At 39.8% G+C, this 6,012-nt stretch overlaps 1 long non-coding RNA gene across 2 annotated transcripts in view; it reads left to right on the top strand.

Moving 5' to 3' along the window:
- Positions 1 to 1,136, top strand: part of LOC135967420 (uncharacterized) — an 83,138-nt gene extending 82,002 nt beyond the window's left edge. For both annotated transcript variants that reach the window (XR_010581539.1, XR_010581540.1), the window contains exon 2: positions 987 to 1,136. This is a non-coding gene — a long non-coding RNA (uncharacterized lncRNA). The remainder of the gene's footprint in view (positions 1 to 986) is intronic.
- The last annotated feature ends 4,876 nt before the right edge of the window (positions 1,137 to 6,012 follow it).

A 6,012-nucleotide genomic window follows, 5' to 3' on the forward strand; every position in this document is an offset into this window, starting at 1 on the left:
AACAAATATTTTGCATTCAGATGCTAAGCCAGGTCTATGTTTAGGTGCAGCTCTTTAGGGAGCTTCCTGAAGCCCCTGGAGTCTTTGGCTCCCCGGGTCCTGGGGGAAGTTGGTTTGAGCGCAGCCACTTCTACTGCAAGGAGTGTCAGTCCAAGGTCCCAGCTAGCTCATTGCCAGCAGCCCAGAAAGAGTCCTAAGGGTCAGCAGGCCTGTCTTCCTTTCTCACTTAGTGAAACAGCCATCTTTTTTCAGTCTTCAAATGAGGCGTTGTACCAGATGATCTCTAAGGTTATGATTCTAATATTTTAATCACTGTCAATGACAATTTCTGTTATTACAAAGGATCTGTACATTTCCCTGGCGTTTCACTGGCTGCAGTAGTGAGGTCCACTTGCTATAATATTATTGGACCAGCAGGGAGGTGCATCTCAGTCAACACTTTCCTGTCCTTTCTCCTCTTTTTCTTCCTGGGTCTTCTCTCTGCCTTTCAGGAGGCTTATGTGGCTTAATTAACCCAGATCAGTGAACTACTTTCAAGAGTGCAAGAGTAAAGTCAATGTCTTTCTACAAATAATAGCTCATTGGAAACTCAAGTCACTCACAGCATTATTAGCAGAAGATATTAGTCTTGTTGTGGGTACTTGAAGCATATTAGTTCTAATGTGCAACATCTGCTCCTCGGAGGAAATCATGGCTCTGGGGAACTCACCTGAATTCCCTGAGTCCTTTGCATAAGGATTTGAAGGTGTGCTTAAGGCTGAGCGACGGAATTGAGGGAGATGAAATTCCTTAAAGATATAACAGAGATGTTTTTTGGAGGGATCATTCTCTGGTTGTGGAGAATTTTTTAAAGGCGGGGTTTCTGTGAGTCTTAGGGGAAATGCCCCTCTCCAATTTCTGCTCTCAGGGGGTTGATTGATGGCAGAGGGTGGGAGAAGTCATTTAGGTCCTAGAGAGTGAGGCAGTTTAACCTTCTCTGGCTTCAGCTCCCAGGAGCACACCGGGGCGCTACAGAAGACCAGGAGAAAGGACGTGAGCCGGCTTGCAGTCTTAACAAAAATTTCAAACGTCGCAAAGCAGCATACACTCTTACTCTCCAGTTCAGTATTGCCAGCGAAGTCACACTGAACACAGAAGAGGAAAAGAAAGAAAAAGGTAGGTCTGTGCACATTGTTTTATTTCTCTGTAGCCAACCTTATCCCAGGAAGACTTGTTTCTTATAAAATCCTTCCAAAGAATGGAATAGCTCCTAGCCTGCGAGGAGGTGGGACTCCTCGGGAAAGGCAAGTTCATTTTCTTTTTCCCCATAAGCCTTGGTGAAGGGGAGCAATTTTGCCTCTCTCTGCCCTCTGTGCTCCTTTCCTCACTCCATCCCATGATATGAAAAGGAATATCAGGTCCACAGTCAATGGAAACATTTACAAGATTCTGAGAAGACCCAGGAAGCGTTTTGCTCCGTGTAAGTAGGTCTGGGAACAGATCCTCGAGTTTTTAAAGACCCCTCCACACTGAAGTTCAGTCTTTAGGCCCGGCCACCTTGGTCATTGTAATTTGCAGACATTGGTAGTGTTTTTCAGTCTTTTGATTCCACAGTGCTTGTTACTTACATGTATTCACATCAGCCCAAAACATTTCAGAGTTTTACTTTCAGTGGAGTTTTACTTTCAGTGGTGGGTACTGTGAACAAAAAAGTGGGAGTGTTTTCTCAAAGAGTATAGCACTCCTCTCCTGTCCACTAGATTCTGAGAAGCCTTGGAAACAGCTTTAGCTTCAACTACTGCCCTGCTATTCAGGAGATCCGCGGCCTTGGGCGGGTTATAGATGCTCAGATCTTCTGTTTGTTTTTTCATCTGTAAAATGGGGAAAATAATATCTAATCCCTAGGTACCATGAGGGTCAGATGCGATATAAAATGCTGACTGTATGTGAAGCTCTCAGCAGAGTGCCGGCCCATACCTAGGCATCTGCTGTGACCTGTGTGGGTGCCTCACCTGTCCTGGCAATGGGAGATGCTATAATTTATTGAGTGCTTTTGATGTTCTGGACTCTGTGCTAAGCACTTTGCATTTACTATTTCATTCCCTCCTCACAGCAGCCCTAAGGGTAGCACTATTAAGTCCCCAGTTTAGAAATGAGGAAACTGAGGCCTAGAAAGGTGGAGGAACTTGTACAAGGTCCTACAGTGAGTAAGTTGGACAGCAGAGTCCAAGTTCTTAATTTATTAGGTGTTGGTTGCTTTCCCCTCCTCCTCTGTAACTTCCTGCAGGTCTTAGAGTTAACTTCCTCCAATTATGATTTTAGATCAGAGAAGACGGAACATTTGTAGATCACCTGCAGAAAAACTCCACTCTGCCAAATTCTCAGTATCTTGTGATTCAAAATAGAGAGGCTGAAAGACACCTCAATTCATCACTCTTTGTCCCTTTTTGCCCCTTTCGTTTCTGACTGACAGTTCCCATTTAAGCACCAAATCGAGGGCTTGGCAATACTATTCATGCCCAAGAACCAATTCAAGTGGTTCTGATTTAATTTTTATCAGACTCTATTCTGAAAAATCTGGGATACCCTGTGCTCCAGAAATTAACTTCTGGTAGCCACAATGAAAAGAACTGGAATGATAAAGGGAAGCGAGTCAGGAGAAGTGCAGAGGTTACTAGAATCCCTCCTGGGAATCCGTGCTTCTTCACATAACCTAGACAACATTTTGTGGGAGATGTGATTCTTGTTTTTACCCCCATAAAGTTTTAGTGATTCTAAAAGTCGTATGTGTTTATTATGGAAAATTTGGAAAGCATAGAAAAATATAAAAATAAAATTTATATTAATCATAGTTCTACTACCGCTGTCACACAACCACTCATGGAGGTGTGGAGGTTTATTTGCTTCTAGCTCTCTTTCCAATAGTTCTAATAAATAGTTGGGATCTTTGTAATATACATATATATTTCCCTGTTTATTATCTTATAATGAAAACATTAAATTGTAAATTATTTGCAAGTATACAAATGAAAACTGTGATGCCCGCATAATATTGAGTCAAGTGGAATTGACATTTTAAAGAAGAATAAAATATACCCTATGTTAACTGCCAGTCAGTTTAGAAATAGAACATTGCCAATATTTTAGAAAGCTCCCTTTGTACTCCTACATGATCGCATCCCCCTTTCATCTTGAAGGGTAACCACTATTTTTGAGAATATTATTTTCTTTCAGCTGTGGTGGACCATTACTTTGGTGGCCCTTTAAATGAACCATGGCTCCCTCTATTCTGCCCTAGTGTAGTCTGCTCTCACAGTGACTTCTGAGTTTGTCCATATGGCTTGCTTTGACCAATGGGACATCAAGCATGGCAGAGAGATTTAATAAGTGCTTGCACATTGGGATAAGATTTTTGGGGAATATTTCTTCTTGCAACCCTGAGACCACCATGCTATGCGGAAGCTCAAGCTAGCCAGGTGGAAAGGCCTCATGGAGGAGATTTGAGGAACCTAGCTGAGAGCCAGAATCAAGGTCCCATACTTATGGCCCCAGTCAGGCTGTTCCAACCAGACCTGATATTTGAGGCAACCCAGCTGAAGCTCCAGACATCATGGAGCAGAGATGAGTGATCCTTGGTGTGTTCTGTGCAAATCCCTGGCCCACAGAATTGTGAGCAAAAAGAATCATGGTTGTTTTAAGCCACTAAGTTTTTGTATGGTTTGTTATGGCAGCAATAAATAACAGCACAACCTCCGTGCACATCCCTAAACAATACATTATTTAGTTTTGTCTATTTTTTGGACTTTATATAAAATAGAAAGCTACTATATATTTATTTTGGTGATTGTTTCTTCTGTTAAAATTATGTTTGAGAGACATCTCCATGTTCTGTGCAATTGTGGCTCATTCGTTTTATTTGATGAGTAGTGCTTCACAACTATTTATTCATTCTACTGCTGATGGACATGTGGACTGTTTCCAGTTTTGGGTTGTCAGAAGCAGTGTTACTATGAATATTCTTGTACATATCTCCTGGGGACCATGGGCAAGGGTTTCCCTAGGGTATATTCTTAGGTGTAGAATTGCCGGATTGTAGGATATATATGTGCACAGTCAACTTTATTAGACATATTAAATTATTTCCCAAACGTGTCTCCTTTTGCTACTTCTACTAGCAGTGTATAGAAGTTTCCACTGTTTCTCATCTTTGCTAATAATTGGTTTTATCAGACTTATAAATTTTTGTATATCTTGTAGTTGTGTAGTATCTCATTGCAGTTTTAATGCATCTCCCTAATGACCAATGACCCGCTTTTTATTTTTATCCACCATTTGGACCTCCTCTTTTCTAAATTGCCAGTTCAAGTATTTTGCCCATTTTTCTATTTAGTTGCTTGCCTTCTTCATAACAGCTGCTCTTGGCTAGGCTTTGTGGCTCATGCCTATAATCCAGCACTTTGAGAGGTCGAAGTGGCAGGATCACTTAAGCCCAGGAGTTTGAGTAACTGGGTAACACAGTGAGAACCCTGTCTCTACAAAAAATTAAAAAATTAGGTATAGTGTTGCATGCCTGTAGTCCTTGCTACTCAGTAGGCTGAGGTGGGAGGATTGATTGAGCCCAAGAGATTGAGGCTGCAGTGAGCTGTGATAACACTAGTGTGTTCCAGCCTGGGTGACAGAGTGAGACTCTGTCTCTATATTAAATTTAAAAAAAAAAGCAAAAAATGCCAAAAATCATATTAGCCATTCTTTATAGGTTCTAGGTATGCCTTTTGTTCCTTATATGTGTTACAAATATCTCTTCTTCTTTTCACTATGTTTTAGGATGTCTCTTTGGATAATTTTAATGCCAGCAAATTTATCAGTACTTTCTTTTATAGTTAGTGCTTTTTATGTCTTGTTTAAGAAATCCTTTTCTACCCCATGGTCATGAGATATTCTCCTATATTTTCTTCTTAAGGATTCTTTTAAATGATTTGATGGTAGGGACTTCATGTACCTGGAGTTTGTTTTTGTGTATGGTAAGAGGCAGGAATTAATTTAGCATTTCCCCCCATGTATATCCAATTATCCCACCACTGGTTATTGGAGAGCTCATCCTTTCCCCCATTGATCTACAATGCTATTTTTGTTATGTGTCAAATTTCCATATATAGTGAGTCTGTTTCTGAGTTCTCTGTTTATTCAATTGTGGCTTTGTCTATCCTTTCTTGGTTTTGATATCTGGCAAGGAAATCCTCTCATCTCATTCTTCTTCAAGAGTGTCTTGGCTAGTCTTTGTTTTTCTGTGTTAATTTGAGCATCAGCTTATTAAGTTTCACAACATATATATGGGTTTTTGATCAGAATTGCATTAAATCTATACATCATTTTGGATGAACATTCTACATCTATTTGGTTATTCTTAATGTATTTCAATAAAGATTTTACAATGTTCCCTATTAAAGTCTAGCACATTTTTTATTAGGTACTTAAAAATCCTATTGCAAATAGTATGTAATTTTTTGTTCTTTGAACATATCAGAATACACATGATTTCTGTATTCAAAGTTATGTGAGTATGGGAACAAGAGAAGGCAATTTAATAAGTGACACTTTGAAGTAAGAACGAGAAAGATGACCTATGGAAACTTTTGGAAAATTTACTTATTTTTTGTGTATCTATGGATGAGAATCATTTTTATTGCTGTCAGTTATCAACAACTCACAGAGTTGTAAAAATAGCTCAAAGACAATTAAAGGTGACCTCAGAGAATCAGATAAATGGGAAGGGTATGTTAATTTTTTATTAAAACGATTTTTTTATTTCAATAGATTTAGGGATAAAAGTGGTTTTTGGTTCCATGGATGAATTGTACAGTGGTGAGGTCTGGGCTTTTAGTGGACTCCTCACCCAAACAGTATACATTGTACCCAATAGGTAACCCTCACCCTGCTTCCAGTCACCCCTCTCTTTTGAGTCTCCAATAAATTTAGGTTAGTTCCATGAGCTTTGAGGTTTTAGTTACGTGTGTTACAATCAGTGATACGGGA

The sequence above is a fragment of the Macaca fascicularis genome, chromosome 15, assembly GCF_037993035.2.
Source record: "Macaca fascicularis isolate 582-1 chromosome 15, T2T-MFA8v1.1".
Taxonomy (NCBI): Eukaryota; Metazoa; Chordata; class Mammalia; order Primates; family Cercopithecidae; genus Macaca; species Macaca fascicularis.